General features: G+C 41.1%; 1 protein-coding gene across 8 annotated transcripts in view; it reads right to left on the bottom strand.

Moving 5' to 3' along the window:
• NHSL1 (NHS like 1) overlaps positions 1-19,208 on the bottom strand; it is a 323,641-nt gene extending 304,433 nt beyond the window's left edge. For all 8 annotated transcript variants that reach the window (XM_085024974.1, XM_085024988.1, XM_085024965.1 and 5 more), the window contains exon 1: positions 19,150-19,208. The gene's annotated coding sequence lies outside the window, so the exon portion shown is untranslated. The remainder of the gene's footprint in view (positions 1-19,149) is intronic.
• Between the last annotated feature and the right edge of the window lie 137 nt (positions 19,209-19,345).

The following is a 19,345-nucleotide window of genomic DNA, read 5'->3' as shown; positions in this document are numbered from 1 at the left end:
TAAATGAGTCAATCTTGCAAAACTAGAAAACAATGCTAAAAATATTTAATATAAAAATACAGATTCCTGGTTAGAGGATATCCTGGGAAAACAGGGGTGAATGTGGCTTGTTGTGAGGGGTGGACATTGAAGGCAAAGCTCTCGGGAATATTCAGCAGCATGCCTTTCTGTGGAGGTGGCCATTTTGGCAAAAACTGGCCCCACCTGTCAGTCAGTGCTGAGAAGCCCAAGGGCAAAAAATAATCCAGGTGGGATCAGAGCCCTGCCCTTCAGTAAACAGGCTACCTAAAGACCCCTCAGGCACAGAGTCACCTCTAATCCCATCCAGAGACTAAGCCTCACCCACCAGAGGGATTAGAATCAGCTCCACCTACCAGTGGGCATCAGCCCCTCCCATCAGGAAGCCTACAGCAAGCCCCCATACAGACTTCAGCCACAAGGGGGGTAGACACCAGAAGTAAGAGAGGCTACAACTCCTGTATCTGTAAAAAGGTCACCACACCAAAAACCTATAAAAATGAAAAGACAGAGAACTATAACTCAGATGAGGGAGAAAGGAAAAACTCCAGAAAAATCAGCTAAACAATGAGGAGATACTCAGCCTCCAGGAAAAAGACTTTAGATTGTTGATGCTGAAGATGATGCAAGACATTGGAAATAAACTGGAGACAAAGATGGATAACTTACAGGAAACACTGACCAAAGAGATACAAGATATAAAACTTAAGAAGAGATGCAAAATACAATAACTGAAATAAAAAATTCACTAGAAGCAGCTAACAGCAGAATACAGGAGGCAGAAGAATGAATAAGCGAGATGGTGGAGTACAGATTAGTGGAAATTACAGATGCAGAACAGAAAAGAGAAAAAAAAAGACTGAAAACAAATGCAGAGAGTCTCAGAGAACTCCGGGACAACGTTAAACACACCAACATCCATATAATGGGGTGCCAGAAGGAGAAGAGAGAGAGAAGGGGACAGAAAAAATATTCCAAGAGATAATAGCCAAAAACTTCCCTAACATGGGAAAGGAACCACTCACTCAAATCCAGCAATCACAACAAGTACCATATAAAATAAACCCAAGGAGGAATACACCCAGACACATATTAATCCAACTGACCAAAATTAAAGACAAAGAGAAAATCTTGAAAGCAGCTAGGGAAAAGAAACAAGTAACATACAAGGGAACCCCGATAAGGTTATTGGCAGATTTTTCAGCAGAAACTCTGCAAGCCAGAAGGGAGTGGCATGATATACTTCACGTGATGAAAGGAAAAAACCTCCAACCAAGAATACTCTACCCAGCAAGGCTCTCATTCAGATTTGAAGGCGAAATCAAAATCTTCACAGATAAGCAAAAGCTAAGAGAATTCAGCAACACTAAACCAGGCTTACAACAAATACTAAAGGAACTTCTCTAGGCAGAAAAGGAAAGACAGCAACAGGAAACAAAAATTCCACAAATGACAAGGCTCACCAGTAAAGGTATATATACAGCAAAGATGCGAAATCATCCATGCACAAATACCACCAAAATCAGAAATCATGAGAAGAGGTAGGTACAAATGCAGGACACTGGAGATGAACTTTCAGTTAAGAGAACAACAACTTAAAACAACCTCATATACATATAGACTCTTATATCAAAACTTCAGAATAACTGCAAACCAAAAATCTACAATTGATACCCAAACAAGGAATCTCTGGAGAAGAAATATATCTCATAGTAAATAAGTGCATAATCCATCATGAAGGGGGTCATTTGACACCATTCTTGGAATGCTGAAGTCTTCTTACATCTAATTCTGATTTCCTCTCCATCAAAGAATTTCTGATAATTATAATTAAATAATGCCACTGTACAATTAAATAATACAGTTCTACAATTGTATTATTAATAACCATTTCTCTCCATGGTACAATGTAAGGTCTATAATGTCTTGTTTATCACATCACCTAGAATGGTGTAATGCCTATATTGAAGAATCAATAAGATGTAACAAATTGTGAGGACATATTTATATAGTTACACTGTTTTTTAACCAATTTATGCATTTTGTATTTTACTTATTTTCAGAGGGTGTATTATTTTTGTTATTCTTACCAGTTAAGTTATTCTTTTTATTATGCTACATAACATATTTAATGGTATATAAGGCTTTCTTCTTTATAAATTTTAGTTGCATAATATACACAAATTTTAATGTAATGCTAATTTTTAAAGAAAAATTGAAATGTAATAGATAATACTAAATAGTAAAGATAAAAGCCATACAAAATAGGATAAAGTATAGAATAAATTTCCTAGTTGTCTCAGCATATTTTCCATTCCACTTCTCCAGAGGGAGACACTTAATCTGTTTCTTAAGATCCATGATATAATAATCTGTGTGAATGTAATTGTGTTTAAATATATGTATGTATTCTGCAAAAAAAAAAAAATTTTTTCAAAAAAAAAAAAATACAGATTCCTGGAGTTCCTGTCATGGCTCAGTGGTTACAGAATCTGACTAGCATCCATGAGAATGAAGGTTCTAATCTTGGCCTTACTCAGTGGGTTAAGGATCCAGCATTGCCATGAGCTATGTTGCAGACTGCAGATGAGACTTGCATCCTGTGTTGCTGTGGCTGTGGCAGAGGCTGGCAGCTACAGCTCCAATTTGACCCCTAGCCTGGGAACCTCCATATGCTGTGGGTGCAGCCCTAAAAAGCAAAAAATAAAATAAAATTTAAAAAATACAGATTCCAGGAGTTCTCATTGTGGCTCAGCAAGTTAAGGGTTCAGTGTTGCCTCTGTGAGGATTTGGGTTCAATTTCTGTCCTTGCTCAGTGAATTAAGGATAGGCTACAGCTGCAGCTCCAATTTGACCCCCTGGCCCAGAAACTTCCACATGTCTCAGGTACAGTCAAAAAAATTAGGGAAAGAAAAAAAAAAAGATTTCTTTTCTCTTTGTGTAACGTCTTCTTCCAGTGTCAAACTGAAACAACAATATCAATCATTATGGCTATATAATACATTTATAAGTGACATCAAGATTTAGGAAGATCAAAGTTGTAGAAAAGGGGAGAAAGTCATAGTTTTATAACTTTGACTCCAAAGTATGTGGGAAGAAAAGAAGAACACTTCTGGAAGCTCTGATAAGGCCACAAATATAAGATGGCATTGACTGAAAGAAAAAGCTCTGGAAATCACAGATACATCTAATTATTTTAAAAAGCTGTGATATGGGAATATTTAATAGCATTACAGCTTAAAGAACCATCAGGTGATCCTCCCTTTCAGAGTTGGCAAAATAAATCCCTAGCCGGCACACTTGTTATTTGAGGAAAACAGCAGGATCCTGTTTACTGTCTTTTGGTCTAGTATAGATTTCTCTGCTTCCTGGTCCGAAGCCCACATTAATAGAGCCACACCTTTCAGTTACATAATGCACACAGGTCACTGGCCCAGAGGATGCAATTGCATCCAGTGGTGGTGAAAACCTGTTCTCTCCTTCGCATGGATTCCCTTGTCAGATCACATCCCCTATTTCTTTCAGGCAGTAACTTAGAGTCTGGGTATTGGAAAATATAAATAAGACTCATACAATATGGAGTCTGTTGATTAAAATTGTCGTTTTTATCTGGCGTTGGCACTGCAGCAGGTGGAGTCGTGCTGTGGCATGGGTTAGATCCCTGGCCACACACTGTGGAGCGTGGCCAAAAATAAAATATTGTCCTTTTCCCCCAGAATGTGGGACTATTGACAACAATTTCCTCATTCTTATTACCTTACTTATCTATATTTTTGAGTTTTCTATAATAAATATCAATTTGTAATTCAGGAAAACAAGTGTAAAAGGTAACTGTAATGGGTATTATACTAATAAGTGAGAAAATTATTGGAGTACATTCGAGGAAATTTTCATTTAAGACATTTAAGTTGCAGAATTATTTCACTCGAGTTAATTCTGAGGGGCAACAAAGTGGAGAGGCGGGTTCTAGGATTCCCTAGAACTAGGTAAAAATCCTCGTCGTGCTACTGACTAGTTGTGACTTTAGGTAGGCTGTTTAATACCCTTTATCCTCAACATCCTCATTTTAAAACTGGGGTTAAAATACTTATCTGTCTCATAAGTTTGTTAAAAGGATTAGATGAGACTGCATGTAAATCTGTACGTAATAGATTTTAGCTACTAAAATTATTTGTGTTGTTTGACTATTTTCATTCTCACAATGATAGTATCACCACCACTGTTAAGCTCTTGAGAGGGGTTCAGAAAGGTGTTCCAGCCCAGGGAACAGACGTGTGAGAGCGGAGTTACAGAAGTGCCTCCAAGGACAGAGAAAGGCAGGGACAGAGGAAAGGGGTGTGGATATTCTAGAGCCAGCTCACCCAGCCCAGAGTTTGTTCCTTATCTTTAGCTCTGTGGACAGAAGCCGTCTATTTAGCCATATATAAACATATATGTGTGTTATTACATATACTTTACATATATTACATGCATATTTTTAAATTGTGTTTCTTATAGTAGCTTCACCTTTTATGCCAGTTAGACTCACCTTCCTCCCCCACCCCATGCTCCCAAACCATTCCACTCCTCTCTCTCTGTTATTCATTATTTATAATGTGACACTGTAATCACTTGTTTACAATCCTGCATCTCCAGTTAGACAGGAGCTCCTGTAGCCTCTGTGCTCTACGTCACGCTATCTTCCAAAGAGGCAGAAAATCCTTAATACATATTCAGTGAGTGAATAGCTACATTTTCTCAGGACAAGAAAGAAACCGCGATAGAGGACGCAACCCATGGTAGGTATGTTTTTATAAGGAGGGAAAGAAGAAACCAAGAACTGAATGATTAGAAGGAGAAAGAGGATGAAAGGAAAGACAGACCAAAAGCCTGGCAGCTGCAGTGCTGGGGCCCTCTCCAGGTACAATGACTTGACAGCTTAGATCAGGATAACCTGGGAGGCCAGTCTTAATACACCACTCTATTTAGAAAGTACACTCCATACCAAAAAAACAAACAACCCCATCAAAAAATGGGCGGAAGATCTAAACAGACAGTTCTCCAAAGAAGACATACAGATGGCCAAAAAACACATGAAAAGATGTTCCACATCACTCATTATTAGAGAAATGCACATCAAAACCACTCTGAGGTACCACCTTACACCAGCCAGAATGGCCATCATCCAAAAGTCTACAAACAATAAGTGCTGGAGAGGGTGTGGAGGAAAAGGAACCCTAGTACACTGTTGGTGGCATTGTAAATTGGTGCAACCACTGTGGAAAGCAGTATGGAGATTCCTCAGAAAACTAAACATAGAACTACCATTTGATCCAGCAATCCCACTCCTGGGCATCTATCCAGAGAAAACCATGACTCGTGAAGACACATGTACTCCGGTGTTCACTGCAGCACTCTTTTCAATAGCCTAGACATGGAAACAACCTAAATGTCCATCGACAGAGGAGTGGATCCAGAAGAGGTGGTACATATACACAATGGAATATTACTCAGCCATTAAAAGGAACGTTTGAAATACCAGCATTTTTAGCAACATGGATGGACCTAGAGATTATCATGCTAAGTGACGTCAGCCATACAGTGAGACACCAACATCAAATGCTTTCACTGACATGTGGAATCTGAAAAAAGGACAGACGGAACTTCTTTGCAGAATAGATGCTGACTCACAGACAATTAAAAACTTATGGTCTCCGGAGGAGACAGTTTGGGGGGTTGGGGTTGTGCTTGGGTTGTGGGATGGAAATCCTGTGAAATCAGATTGTTATGATCATTATACAACTACAGATGTGATAAATTCATTTGAGTAATAAAAAAAATGAAAAAAAAAAAGAAAGTACAAGCACTGCATACGTCAATATGGAACAAAATCCAAAATATATTAGGTGAAAAGCAAAAGTGATAGGATTTCCCGTTTTAGTGCAGCAGTAACAAACCTGATTAGCATTCATAAGGATGCGGGTTCGGTCCCTGACCTCACTCAGTGGGTTAAGGATCCAGCATTGCTGTGGGCTGTGGTGTAGGTCACAGATGTGGCTCGAATCCAGGGTTGTTGTGGCTGTGGTGTAGGCCAGCAACTGCAGCTCTGATTCAGCCCCTAGCCCAGGAACTTCTATATGCTGTGGGCATGGCCCGAAAAAGAAAAAGTGACAGAACAACACGCATATCCTAAGAGGTGTGTGACTACAGGTCTGTATACACATACAGCTGTTTGTACAGTTCATACACATGAGATGAGACCACTAATAAGGCTGTCTGGAAGACAGAAATCCTTTTCATCATAAAACTGTTATTACCTCTTATTTTATTTTTTATTTTTGTCTACTTAGGGCTGCACCCGCAGCATGTGGAGGTTTCCAGGCTAGGGGTCGAATTGAAGCTGTAGCTGCCAGCTTACACCACAGCCACAGCCACAGCGACGCAGGATCAGAGCACAATCTGTAAACTACACCACAGCTCACGGCAATGCCAGATCCTTAATCCACTGAGTGAGGCCAGGGATTGAACCCGCATCCTCATAGATACTAGTTGGGCTTGTTAACCACTGAGTCACGACGGGGACTCCAATTAGCTTTTATTTTAATATCACATACATATATTGTCTACTCAAATTTATTTATTTATTTATTTATTTATTTATTTATTTTTATTTGAGGGCTGCACCCATGGCATATGAAATTTCCTGGGCCGGTGATCTAACCTGTGCCACATCAGTGACCCAAGCTGCTGCAATAAGAATGCCAGACTTTAATCCATTTTACTGCAAGGGAACTCCTCAAAACTTCTTTCTTTTTTTTTTTTTTTCTTTCTTGGCCATCCCATGGCATATGGAGTTTTCTGGGTCAGGGATCATATTCAGGCCACAGTTGCCACAGTTGCAGCAACGCCAGATCCTCAACCCATTGTGCTGGACTGGGGACTAATCCTGCGTCCCAGTGCTTCAGAGATGCCCCTAACCACCTTTTACCACAGTGGGAACTTCCTCAACATTTATTTTTAAAGGGACCTACAAAGTGAAATTTTAGATTACATTTCTAAGTTAACTTTCGAAAAAGGAAGCCATATGCAAGCAAGGAAAAAGGTCTGGGTTGATATATAGTAAAACGTGAATGGCATAGCCATTGTCTGTGGGTATTTTTAATTTTCTCCTTCTCTAGTCTTTCCTGTCTCGATTTTCCACCTTTGCCAGTTCCTCTTTTCCCAGAGGTCAGGCTTTAGGAGTTTTCTCTCTGCATTCTCTTGGTTCTCTCATCAGGTTTCATGGCTTTAGATACCAACTATAGGCTGAACAAATTTATACACCCAGGCTAGATCTCCAGACTTAAATATATAATTGTTTAGCCAACCCTTCCACCTGAACATCTTAAACATCATCTCAAACAGAACATATCTCAAAATGAACTTGTGCCTTCCCTGGCTTCCAACACACAAGTCTTCCCATCTCTTTATTTATTTATTTTTTATGATTTATTTATTTGTTTGTTTGTTTTGTCTTTTTTGCCTTTTCTAGGACCGCAGCTGAGGCACATGGAGGTTCCCAGGCTAGGGGTCTAATCAGAGCTGTAGCCAGGGATCAAACCTGCAACCTCATGGTTCCTACTTGGATTCGTTAACCACTGAGCCACGACGGGAACTCCCCATCTCTCTCTCTCTCTCTCTCTCTCTCTTTTTTTTTCTTTTTCGGCCACCGTATGGAGTTCCCTCCCAGGCCAGAGATCAGATCCGAGCTGTTGTTGCGACCTAAGCCATAGTTGTGGCAATACCCACTGTGTCTGGCCAGGGATTGCACCTGCGTCCCAGCACTCCCAAAAGGCCACCCAACTTGCTGCACCACAGCAGGAACTCCAAGTTTTTCCATCTTAGTTTAGGGCAAATCCTTCCTTGCAGTTGCTCAGGTCAAAAACTTAGAGAGATTCTTGACTCATTTTCTCACACCTTGAATCCAACCTCTCAGGAAACCTTGTTAGTTTTACTTCAAGAGGGATCTAGGTTTTGACCACTTCCCGTCTCCTTCCCAGCGGCCGTCCAGGGCCAGGCACCGTCATCGCTCACATGGATCACCTCAATGGTCTCCAAACTGTCTCTCTGCTTCTCTTTACAGCTATGGTCTATGCCCAACAGCAGCCTGAAGCAGCAGGCTATCAAAATGGAGGCTGATCCTCTCACACTTCTGCTTAAAACTCTCCAGATGCTTCCATTTCTCAGAGGGAAAAAACCCAAACCCTAAAAATGGCCCACGAGGCCCCACATAATCTGCCACTCCTTCCCACCTTCCCACCCACACAACCCTACCTCTCTCACCTCTCCACTTCCTGCCCTTTCCTGTGCTCATCCCTCTCCAGCCAGCTCATCTCCTAAATGGTCTTTACACACCAAGCACCCACACCCATCACTGTTGTGCTGGTCTTACCCCAGATATTCTCCAAGTCTTTGCTCAAAACCCACCTGCTCAGTTAGGCCTTCCCAGTCCTCCCTATCCAAAACTGGGACTGCCCCCCACAACCCTATTCTATTTTCCCAAATATACTTTTTTTCCTCATAATACTTATCCTTTCTACTCTATTACTGTTATTTTTATAATCTGCCATGCTTACATTTGAATACAAGCTCCATGAAAATAAGGATCTTTGTCTATTGTTCACTGGGCCTGGAAAAAATATTTGACAAATAGTACATGCTCAATAACATGTTGAATACATATGTTTGTCTTATTTGTGTAATAAAGAATAATTTTAAAATAAAATTTATTCAAATGAACGAAGGCTATAGGTATCTATGTATTCATAATTGAAAGCTTTTAATAAACAGTATATTTTGGGAGTTCCCATTTGTGGCACAGTAGAAAATGAATCAGATTAGGAACCGAGAGGTTGCAGGTTTGATCCCTGGCCTTGTTCAGTGGGTTAAGGATCTGGCGTTGCTGTGAGCTGCAGTGTAGATTGCAGACGTGGCTCAGATCTGGCGTTGCTGTAACTGTGGTGCAGGCTGGCAGCTACAGCTCCGATTAGACTCCTAGCCTGGGAACCTCCAGATGCCGTGGGTACGGCCCTAAAAAGACAAAAAGACAAAAAAATAAATAAATAATTTAAAAATCAACAGTATATTATATTTTGCTTTTAGTAAACCTTTCATTGTTGTTATATTAGGAAAAATATTTCTATATTTTCCTATTTATCAGGACTGAGGTAGATTTTATTTTATTTTCACTACAGGGAAAAAAAGCAATCCATTTTATTTCTGTGGTTGCATTTTCTATGGCAGGCAGGACTGCAAGAGGAAAGAGCGATAGCAATTAGGGCTAAACAGCAGGGGCGTTTACCTCCACTGCTCCACACACGCCTTTACCTCGCAGAACCTCCTTTTCCACATCTGTAAAATGGGGATGATCCCTGCCTCACAGAGCTAGGAAGATTAAATAGGGTCAGCGCTAATATTTGCTGGGAGCTTATGCCACACAGAGGGCTATATATCATGCCTGTTTTCCCAGCTTAGGAAACAGGGGCCAAAGGTTATCCAACCAGTCGGGTAGCAAGGTCAGAGGGCTGTTTCCCAAACAGTAAGTTCAGGATTCTTTCCCGTCCACGTTCCTATTCCTTATCTCTTTGGGAGAGGATAAAGGGTGGACAGAGTGACTAGGGACAACTAAGTGGGCCCTGAGTCTTAACTCTTCCTTTAGCACAGCTCAGCCAAGGCCTTGGGGACGTGCACTATTGCCATATGGTGCATGAACCTCCTCGGGGTATCACAAATCCGAGCGAGTCAGGGAGAATTAACAAGAATTTGGGGCACCTTCTGTCCCACCTCTTTCCTCTCCATGTTGATAATTTTGCAAAATTGAATGCTTCTGCTTTTGATTTTTCTTTTCAGGTCTCCGCTCAGTTATTTCCACACCTGAATTTCTCTCCCATACTTACCTGCATGCGCGCCTTAATCCTCTCCCGCCTTTTATTAACTCTCACCCAGTTACCTCAGGTCAGTCTTCTTTCTGACACTCTTTGTTGCATCTGTAAACTCCAAAACAGTTCCACTCTGGTTGATAAGCACAGAAGGAGTATTTGAAATGTATCTAAATGATGGGAAAGACCAGCTTTTCACTTTGAACTCTTCTAGGCTTAGTGAACAATTTGGTGGCCTACCCTAGCTGGGGATCAGATGACCCTTTCCGAATCTTCTCCAAGGGTTCACTGACCTCTGTATTTAAACCAATGGAGCTGTGGTGTACAGTGCTTAAAGTGGCTGTGGGCTGGCCCAAGTCCCAGTTCTATGAGTTAGTAGCTGCGTGACTTTGGGCAGCTATTTAACCCTTAACCCACTTTCTTCATCTGCAATGTGGGATCATAACAAAATCTACTTCCTAGGGTTACTGTGAGGATTAGATGGGTTTGATTCATTTAAATCACTTAGAATGGCTTCTGGGACAGAGTAAGAGTGAAATAAACATGCATTGCTGATACTTCCTCAAACACAAATATTTTGAGAATTTTTTTTTTTATTCCTTACTCTTTAAATTACTGTTAGTATAACAACTTTTTAAAAATCTTTTTAACTAAAAATTCAGTGGTTCGGTCACATAATTAAATACACTTTTATTAAGTAACTTGAAGAGCTACCACCCATAAAACTGTTTCTATGGAAAGCTTATTATTATTATTGTTATTATTTAGGGCTGCACCTGTGGCATATGGAAGTTCCCAGGCCAGGGGACAAATTGGAGTTGCAGCTTCCAGCCTACACCACAGCCATAGCCATGGCAACACAGGCTCCAAACAGCATCTGTGACCTACACTGCAGCTTGTGGGAACGCTGGATAATTTTTTTTTTTTTTTTGGTCTTTTTGCCTTTTCTAGGGCTGCTCCTGTGGCATATGGAGGTTCCCAGGCCAGGGGTCTACTTGGAGCTGTAGACACCAGCGGAAGCCTCCGCCACAGCAACGCGGGATCTGAGCCGCGTCTGCGATCTACACCACAGCTCACCGCAGTGCCGGATCCTTAACCCACTGAGCAAGGCCAGGGATTGAACCCACATCTTCATGGATAATACTCAGGTTCTTAATCTGCTGAGCCACAGGAGGAACCCCTGGAAAGCTTATTTTACTTTATTATTTATTTATTTATTGCTTTTTAGGGCTGCACCCACGGCATGTGGAGGTTCCCATGCTAGGGGTTGAATAGCAGCTACAGCCGCCTGCCTACACCAGATCTGAGCCGCATCTGCGACCTACACCACAGCTCATGGCAACGAAGGATCCTTAACCCACTGAGCGAGGCCAGGGATCAAGCCTGCATCCTCATAGTTCCTAGTCGGATTCGTTTCCACTGCGCCAAGACAGGAACTCCCAGAAAGCTTATTTTAAATTCAGAAATATTTGGACTTCCCTTGCGGTATAGTGGGTAAAGGATCCAGTGATGTCACTGCATCGGCTTGGGTTGCTGCTGTGGCGCAAGCTCTATCCCTGGTCTAGGAACTTCCACGTGCCACAGGCATGGCCCAAAAAAACCCCAAACAAACAAACAAAAAAAAAACAAATATTTACAAATGGCATTTTGAAGACTATTTTATCTAGACTATAGGGACTGCTTATATTAAAAATGCAAATGTACATAAAACTGTGGTATATGACTGAATTTACAAGAAAATTCTTTGCTTTTTTGAAACACAACTTATTTCTAAGTAATTCACCTCTTGTTGACATAGGTGCTATGAATCAGATATCTCTGAAAAATAGAAATGGGGGGTGATGGGGTCTAGAATCTCACTTCTTCATGGTTTGGCTTTTCTACCAGACTCACAACTGCTATAAAATACCGCATTTGTATAAAATCACCGCTTTGGGTAGAACATCTGCACTTACTCGAGGGGTCAGTTTCCTGAGGATAAGTTACTGAGCTGAGGAACTCTGATCCATATGGGTAGAGTACAAAGACTCATAATGAGGAAGCCAAGCCTCCCAAGCTACTTCCTTTTCATCTCTCCAAATAAGAAAGCACTATTGCTTCCTGCAGACCTGGGGAGTTCTGTATATTTTGGAATTAATGACAACAACAAAATATTTGTTGGTAAGACTGTCAGATTTAGCAAAGCAAAATATAGGATGACCAGTTAGACTTGATTTTCAAATAAACAAGTACTTTTTTAGTCCTAAATATTGCATGGGACATTCTTATGTGAAGTATTCTTTGTTTATTTGAAATTCAAGTTTAGCTGATCATCCTGTATTTAATCTGTTCACCTTATTTATTGGGAGATGAATTATCTCCAGTCATATTACTGCTTCCTCTCCCTCTCTCTCCCTCCCTCTCTCTCTCTCTCTCTCTCTCTCACTCACACACACACACACACACACACACACACACACACACACACACACGTTTCCATACTGTAAAGGAATACATGTGTTTCATAAGCAAAGTATAGTAATTTGTATCTACCTTCAAGGTTTTGGAAACAGCTTGCATTAGAGAACTACCAGTAATTCTAATTTGTGTTGACATTGGAGAAGAAACCTATAATTTCATGTCAGTATATTTTAGTTCTTATTTTGGCTCTGTACAATTACAGAAATAAGCTACAGAATTGTCGATTCATTTGCTTTCGCAAAAGAAGCTGGGCTCAATTTAATATGAGATAATACTGCCACCTGGAGGCCACAGGTAGATATGACTAAGAATCAGTGTTTCTCATTCGTGAATTAGTAATCTGAGTTATGGTGATAATTGATTTAATTAATATTGCCATTCTGCACTTGTCATGACATAAATCCAGTTTTTTCACTTATTCACTCATGTTGTGAACACTTTCTAGGTTTCTATTGTATGCCAGACACTGTGCTAGATCTTGGGACTATAAAGTTGAATCAAACCTAGTTGCTTCTGGAGTTCCTGTTGTGGCTCAGCAGATTAAGAATCTGACTAGAATCTATGAGGATGTGGGTTCAATTCCTGGTCTCACTCAGTGGGTTAAAGGAGCTGGCACTGCTGTGAGCTGTGGCATAGGTCGCAGATGCTGCTTGGATTTTGCATTGCTGTGGCTGTGGCATCTGCAGCTCTGATTAGACCCCAAGCCTGGGAACTTCCATATGCCACACATGTGGCCCTAAAAAAAAAAAAAAAAAAAGAAAGAGAAAAAAGGAAAAAAAATCTAGTTCCTTCCTTTGGGTAGCTAACAGACTAGTAGGAGAGACCAGCAGATTACCAGGTGTCATCCCAGGTAATCTTTCCCTTTAAGGTTAAAATGAAATTAATATAAACCTCCAATCTTCACTAAGGCGGAAAACTGATGTCTCTCCTTCCTTCTAAGATCATAGAGGGAACTGTGGCTTATAATTCTCCCATTTCCCTTGGACTCAAAGTTCCTGCTTCATCTGACAGACACAGTTCAGTTTAGGGACTACTTCACTGTACCGCGCATACCGTCCTTGTTCTCCACCAAATCTTCTACAGATGCAGAAAATGCTTCTCCCTTGATTTCCATAGTGACTGATTTATACAAAGCTTCGGGCTTATGGGGATTTACTTTGATGGTTGGAAGCATGGAGGACATGTATGTGTTCTGTGTCCGTTGTGTGTGTATGTGAGAGAGGGAGAGAGAGGGAGATAGAAAGAGCCATGCTAACAATTACAAATTGAATAATTGACTTCCTTGCTCTTTTTTTTTTTTTTTTTTGTCTTTTGTCTTTTTGGGGCCACAGCCGCTGCATATGGAGGTTTCCAGGCCAGGGATTGAATCCACATCCTCATTGATGCTGGTTGGGTTCATTAACCACTGAGCCACAACAGGAACTCCAACTTCCTGGCTCCTTTTAAAGTCCTTCTTCCCACCACTGTGATTCTCCTTTCTCTCCACTCCCCCCTTTTTTTGCTATTAGCAACATTTCTCAACCCCTACCCTCTACCACCGGAAACAATTTTTCCCGTTTTATTATACAGAACAATTCAACTTTCTCAATTTCATATCCCTAAACGCAGCCTCCCATCCACCTGTGCATATCCAACTCCCATTATTGTATCACAGTACACATGGGCTGTCTACCTAGAGCCTCAGCCCTTTTCTTGATACCATATAAAGATTTACATCCCCATTGACAGGAATTACGGTGACTCTTTAAAGGACAGAGTGGTAGTAGTTTAAGATTTAGGTAACATTTTAAAATTTCCTTGTAGATAGGCACATAAATCTGGAAGCCATTCTTACTCTTTAGTCCTTCCCTCCCTCCTTCCTCTTTTACTGCTCTTCTATAAGCTGTCTCTACAGGTATTTTCTAGCAATCTTGTGGCACTCCATGATAACACTGCTACTTGAATTAAAACTCAACAAAAAGAGATAAAGCTGATGAAAAGGCTTGCTAGTCCATGGTATACTTTGTTTTCTGGCTAAGCCTATAACACAGGGCATCTTCTAGAGCTGGAGTGTTTCCAGGACAAGAACTTGGAGAAAGGCTATTGAAAGGATGACTCATCCTCATATCTTGCTGATAACCATTCTCTAATTCTACTAACTACTCCAGGCCTTTAAAAGGAAGTGTGAATAAAACATTCGATTAAAACATTAATTTTGGGAGTCCCCACTGTGGCTCAGTGGTTAACGAATCTGACTAGGAACCATGAGGTTGCGGGTTCCATCCCTGGCCTTGCTCCGTGGGTTAAGGATCCGGCGTTGCCGTGAGCTGTGGTGTAGGTCGCAGACGAGGCTAGGATCCCGTGTTGCTGTGGTTCTGGTGTAGGCTGGCGGCTACAGCTCTGATTAGACCCCTAGACTGGAAACCTCCATATGCTGTGGGTGCAGCCCTAGAAAAAGGTAAAAAGACCAAAAAAAAGAAAAAGAAAAAGAAAAAACATTAATTCTATAGAATCACAAACTGACTATCCCAAATATTAAGTTTTCAAAATAACTACTCAGGCAACAATTTCCCTAAGCTTCAGGATTAGTTTCTTCATTAGACCCCTTGGTCCAAAGGCTTGGGTACCAAACACATCTCCTAGCTACATAAAAAAGAGCACCTGTCTGGGCATTAGTGATGTCATTTGATTGGCATTATGACTAGGCCTACATCTGTGTACTTGGGGGTTTAAAGAATGATTAAATGACTCACTTTACTTCCAGAAATAAAATCAGATAGCTTCATTCATTCAAAATACATACATTCACAGAGCACCTTCCTTATGTTCTTTGTAATGTGCAATGCAATGTGCTTAAGATACAAGAATCAAATAAAACATAATATCAGCCCTCAAGGAACTTAAAGCCTATTGAGGAAGACAAATTAATCAAAGACCATTCATGTGAGAATCTTGCAAATGGCTAAGTCTGTATGTAACTTTTCAGGTCTGTTGTTTACCTTTTGTTTGTTTTTTCCAAAGCACTTAGAGGTAAAATACAATTACAAGGCTCTCGTGTTTATTTTAGAGCCCTTTCACTAATGCCCAAGATATACATCTTAGAGTAGACAAGAAATCCAGACCATCCCATTGACGGGCATTCTTTCAGTTCCATGAATATGGCAAGCTCATTTCTGCTTCAAGGCTTTTTTACTAGCTGTTTCCTGACCCAGGCATGCAAAGAAGCATTGAGTCTGAACAATCTTGGCCTAGGTTTCTGGTATGAAAGGAAAAAGAGATGGAGAAACACTTAGCAAATGATGGAGAGACTCCCAAGTTTAAAAATCAAAAATCAAAATTCTCTTCCCTAGAAGAAACACAAGGGACAACAAGTGGGTGATTCTTTTCCAGGAACTCAGAGTACCTATTTGATTTGGGTTGTGATACCAGCCTTTTCCTTTAGAGTGTAACTTCAAGGGGAAAGATGATTCATGTTTGTTTGTTGTCTTTTTTAGGGCTGCACCATAGCACATGGAAGTTCCCAGGCTAGGGGCTGAGTCGGAGCTACAGCTGTGGCCTTCGCCACAGCCACAGCAATGCCAGGTCTGAGCTGCATCTGCAACCTACACCAAAGCTCATGGCAACACCAGATCCTTAACCAACTGAGCAAAGCCAGGGATCGAACCCTTGTCCTCATGGATGCTAGTCGGGTTCATTACAGCTGAGTCATGACAGGACTCAGATAATTCATGCTTTTAATTCAATAAGTGAGGATATACAACAGTGACTTCCAAACCTATGCACCACCTGAGGGCCTTCCACAAAAACATTCCTGATTCAATAAAATATGAAAAAAAATCATGGCACTTATAATTCTAATGGAAATTTGAACACTGAGTGCATATTTAATGGTAGAGTAATTACTGATGTTTTAAGAATAATAGTGATATTGTGGTAAAGTTTTAAAAAGTCTTTTAGTGATCCATACTGAAACAGCATGGTTTCCGTGAGGTCTGGGATTTGCTTCAATGTATCACTGAAGAGGGGACAATGTTGCAGAAGGGGTATAAACTAAACAAGATTGGCCATGAGTGAATAGCTAGATGATGGGCACATGGGATTCATTATACTGTTCTGTCTTCTTTGGGATATGTTTGAAATTTTCCATAAGAAAAATATTCTCCAAAACATACTCTAGAGTATGTTAATAGGGGAGGAGGGGAGTGATCTTGTTGATCACAGCTCATATCCTGGGAATATATACTCTCTTTAGGAGCAAAGTATCCGATTGATTTACACAAAGTGCATTTAACAACCCAAAGCAGAATTTTTGCAGTACGAAGGAAAATCTAATGTCTCAAAGTACAAAATTTCTTTCAATTCTAAATTTCAAATAAAATAAACCACATTCCATGAGGATGCAGGTTTGATCCCTGTCCTTGCTGTGGGTTAAGGATCTGGCGTTGCCGTGAGCTATGGAGTAAGTTGTAGATGCAGCTCGGATGCTGTGATGCTGTGTCTGTGGTGTAAGCCAGCAGCTATAGCTCTGATTCGACCCCTAGCCTGGGAACCTCCATATGCTATAGGTGTGGCCCTAAACAGGAAAATAAATACATCAATCAATCAATCAATCACATTAGAAATTGTACCTCTATGACTCTACCTCATGTCACTCTGTCCCCAAGTCAGTACAATCCAGCCACATCGACCCCTTGCTTCCTCAAACATGCCAAGCTCTTTTGTGCTTAAAGGCCATGGTTTAGCCATGTGCTTTGTCAAAGAACGCTCTTCCCCTAGATTATCCCATGGCTGGCTTCTTCATTCATATCTCAACTTCCCCAGTGTTGCCTCTTCAGGAGGGCCTTCCCTGGCACTCCATCTTCAGTACCCTCACCCCTTACAATAACTCCCTACGACCTTTAGCTCCTATTTCAGAGCACTTATCACCAAGTGAAACTGCCTTATTTGTCTACTAATTTACTGTCTGTCTCCTTTATTAGGAATATAAGATCTCTGACCGTGGAGCTCTTGTCCATCTTGTTCATGGATGCCCCCTGACCCTTACGTCAGTGTCTGGCCAAAACAGGGACTCAGGACAGAACTTTGAATACATGAACTATGTACATTTGGAAGGGTACCTTCTTGCACCCCTACATTATATCAGGTACTGCAAATGCAAATATCCCAGAGCTCAGATGGGTGCTAAGTGCACTGGGCCTTAGAGAAAAATGGAGACCACCTGAACTGGTCTGAAGGAGGCAGCCGCTCTTGAGCTTGACCTACTACTGCCAGGCTACAGGGAAGATCTAGAGTAGTCAGATCTTCCCGCTACTGGGATGCCAAATAGATGAGATGACATCCATTTTTCATTTCTTCACTTTTTTGCTTTTCACTTTTATGGCTGCACCAGCAACATATGGAAGTTCCCAGACTAGGGGTCGAATTGGAGCTGCAGGTTCAGACCTATGCCACAGCCACCGCAATACCGGATCCAAGCTGTATCTGGGACCCATGCCACAGCTTGCAGCAATGTAGGATCCTTACCCCACTGATCGAGGCCAGGGATCGAGCCCATATCCTCAAAGAAACAACGCTGGGTCCTTAACCCACTGAGCTACAATGGGAACTCCTAATCTCTTCACTTTCAATTGTTAGCAACTAATTTGAAAAAAATTTAAATAGCATGTGAATCACCAGTTTGCAAGCTCTGCTTATCCAGATCAGACAATTCAGAGAAGAGTTAAGAGATACTGAGAAAAGATATTGAGAAGATTGCACCCAAGAGTATTGTTTGTAATGGTGAAAAATGGGAAACAACCTAAATATCCATCACTACGGGAATTCTCAAATAATGTGTGGTAAGCCTATTTGATTAGAATACTATATAGTTAAGACAAGTGAAGTCTAGCCATCTGTATCAGTGTGCATAGATCTCAAAAACATAGAACTGGGTGAGAAGGCAAGTTGTAGATCAATACACAAAACATAATAGCATAAAACTTCAAAAGTTCAAAGTTATTCTATATATAGTTTACAAATACTTAGTAATAATGAAAGTATACGAACCTAGATTAGCAAAATGCATTTCAAACATAAGACCAGAGTTGCCCCTCCGAAGGAGAGTGGCATTGAAAATAGGTGGCACCTACTTTATTCAAATAACCTATTTCTTTCATTTAAAGATATAAAATGACAAAATGTAACATCCGTTCATTCTGGACAGTGGGTGAGTGAATGTTTACTCTGTTTTTCTTTTTAAAACATTTCAGAATTTTAAAATATGGAAAGGGTGGCAGTAGAAGAACATATACTAGAAACCAAGGCAACTGCGTTCGTCTTTGCTCTGCCTCTTTGGCATTAATATAACCTCTAATACTGTTTCCTCATTAGCAAATGAGGAGAAAGTATGTGGTTCTCTCCAGTCTCTTCAATCTGTCAGTGAACCTAAAACTTTCCACCCGCAACCCGGATACAGGAAAGGCTAGCCAAACTAGGGAATGATACATGGATTCTCCCCCCGTTAGGAAAGTTCGATCTCTCTCAAACGTCAATTACTTCTCCAGAGGCGGTACGTGTAGTGAAGTGTCTTGGCGACAGAGAGACCTGGATTTATTAGCAGTTCTGACTTTCAGAGTCCTCACTTCTAAAACGGGTATTTCTCACACCCAGCTTATAGATTGTAGTGAGATAACTTCTTTCAAGGGCCTAAACGGTACCTATATAGCAGCAGTAAGAGAATTTCATTTAGGGGCTCTGCATCGGGATCGCTAAACAGAATCAGTTTTTCACGCTGGCTTCCAAGACAAAAGTAGGTTACCTTGCCAAATGCCGGCGATGTGTCAGAAACTCTCCGGGATAGTTGCTATGGCGACACTCTGGTTCCGCCTCCAAACTTGCTCGAACAGCATTCTGGGAGTTGTAGTGCGTGGACGCTGATACACACCGAGGGGATGGGGCAACTTCCGGAAAGGGTACTGCACTTCCGGTTTTTCCCTCCACCACCGCCCCTCACG

Source organism: Sus scrofa, chromosome 1 (assembly GCF_054392235.1).
Source record: "Sus scrofa isolate SSC_HxYL_T2T_F1_AM1 chromosome 1, Sscrofa_HxYL_maternal_Yorkshire_Landrace_v2.0, whole genome shotgun sequence".
Classification (NCBI taxonomy): domain Eukaryota; kingdom Metazoa; phylum Chordata; class Mammalia; order Artiodactyla; family Suidae; genus Sus; species Sus scrofa.
The sequence above is the reverse complement of the archived record's forward strand: the minus strand, read 5'-3'. Positions and strand labels throughout refer to the sequence as shown.